This window comes from Pocillopora damicornis, chromosome 4, assembly GCF_964200805.1.
Source record: "Pocillopora damicornis chromosome 4, jaPocDami1.2, whole genome shotgun sequence".
NCBI classification, from domain to species: Eukaryota; Metazoa; Cnidaria; class Anthozoa; order Scleractinia; family Pocilloporidae; genus Pocillopora; species Pocillopora damicornis.
In genome coordinates, this window is record NC_142673.1 from 15,178,613 (window position 1) to 15,181,112 (window position 2,500).

Genomic DNA, 2,500 nt, shown 5'->3' on the forward strand with positions numbered 1-2,500 from the left:
GATCATCACGACTCTACCATGCCCACTTTGTCTTCCATTATCGACAGCTTGTCTGTACTTGCTTCGAATGGCTTTTAAAACAGACTTTGTTCACTCATCCTTCTTTTGTGGAAAATCTTTGCCAATAGCAGCAGCATCTTCTGATGAGGGATAATGAGCACTGTAAGCTTTGAGAATCTCGCCATACTTGTCAACACAAGATTCCCAATCGATGCTTTTGGCGATTTGCTTCGTTTTGTTTTCTTTCATGACCGTCAGCAGTAGTTCAACTTCATCGTCGTCCATTTATGTGTATCAGCATACTTTTTCTTAAATTTTTCAATAGATTTAGGCATTTTTTCTAGTGATAAACTACAAGCTTCGACTGTTTATACCTTGCAATAGCTATGGCGCGAAAGAAATGGCGCCTAAATCACAATTATGCGCATGCTCATTTCAGGATTCTCTCCGGCAAAAGAACCGGGCATTAGAGCAAATCAGAAAATTTCCGGATACAATGACATCATGCTTATTCTGTGGGGTAGACACCTCTTGGACTCCTTGGATCTTGGCTGGATCAATCTTAGATATGACATGGCCCATAAACTTCAGACAGGTGGAATTTGCATTTTTCTTTGTTTCGCTTGATTCCTTTTTTCCTACATCATTCTAACAAAGCTAGGAGACGCTGTTCATGGTTTATGATGGCTTCTGCTTTGGTTTCTTTAACTCCAGAGATAAAGATGTCATCGTAGATAGGCACAATGCCCTGAAGTCCTCCCAAGGCAGTGTTGAGGCATTGTTGAAACTCTTCTGACGCAGGTGAAATACCGAATGGCATTCTGGTCCAATGGTATCGGCCCCATGGGGTGCCAAAGGTTGTGAGGAAGCCACTCTCAGGTAACACAGTCTTATCAAAAGTCAGGTGCAACATCTCTTCTAGCCTGCCCTCTCCTTTGAAGACATCTTTGTAGTCTACAAGTACATTTGACATATCGGAAGCGTCACCAGATACAAGCATGATGTTGTCAATATTAATATTGACTGACATAAGGCAGAACTCCTGTACAGCTTGAGCACCCAGAAGTTCTTGAATCCTTTCAACACCACTGTGTACTCTATTAGGTAACATTCAGCATTCTTGGGTTTGCGTGTCTAGAGCTGCACGGTTCCCAAAGGTTTTGGCTCGTCAAGTTGGAATTTACTGAAGTTTCCTTTAAAACCATAGTGGCGAAAATCTTCTTTGGAGACTCTATCTGGTAAACAGAATTAATGGTTTCAACCATCAAGCAGTAGTAATCGCTGTCACTATCTTCATCCTGACAAACCATATTTACTTTCGATTTTGGATGTTGATCCTTAGGCTCATCTTTAGGTTTCTTCTTTTGCTCATCTTTAGGTTTTTTCTTTCGATTGGCAGCAGTCGCTGTTTACTACAAACTACAGCAAAGTGATATTTTCCGCCACATTTGTCACACATTTTGCCCCACACTGGACATTTTTCCTTCTTCTCTTCATGTTTCCTTGCACAGAACTAGTAGTTGATCTGTTTATGCAGCTTATCACTCGGCAGATCACCCTTGGAGTTTCTCTGATCAACTTTTGGTTTCTTCTTACACTTCGTACACTCGTTTGGCCGACAAATATCAATGCAGCCTTGAAGGGTTAGTTTACTTTCTTGAAGAAGCTTCTTTCGGATTACCTTATCCAGAATACCCACAACCATATGATCTCTATTCAAATTATCAGTAAGAGCGTCATAACTACATGTTTTTACAAGTGAACGCAGTGAAGCGGTGTATGCATCAATGGACTTGCGGACCCCTTGATCTCATTTGTTGAATACATAGCGTTCGTAGATTTCATTGGTGGTGTTGACGCAAAACTCTCCGAGTTTTTGAAGAACGAGATCAGTGTCTTTCCTTTGATCATCATTGTCGAATGCAAGGCCATCATATATTTCAAGAGCCTCTTGCCTAATAAAAGTCACAAGCGTGGCCGTGCGCAATTCTTAATCCTGAGTCTTGAGGCGTGAAGTGATTTCGTAGTCATTCCATGTTTGCTGAAAGTGTTTCCAGTTGACACTAGTGTTTCCTTTAAGCTGTAGAGGTGGTGGCAGTGATAAATTTAAGCCAACATGAATTATTTGAGGGGTTGCCATTTGAGGTTGCGGTGCTGGCGGTTCGTCTGGCATGTTTCGCGAGGTTTGTGGTTACAGCGAAAGACAACTCAAGATGATTTTTTTGGAAGAAATACCAGTAGAGTTGTGGATTTTGCCACTCCTGACACCATAGAAAGTTGTTTGGATGAAGAACAAGAAGGCAGAAACAGTTTACAACCATGTTGTTTATTCAATGCACAGAAACACAAGTTGAAAAGCCCGAAAATGGAAAGCATGGTCTCCTGGTTACCATGGCATTAGTGACGGAACATAGATCGGAAACGAATTAACAATTACATCCATATCCTTACAGCCATGAAGCTCAATAAAGTATGTTTCTCAAATCTTACCCTCATTTAA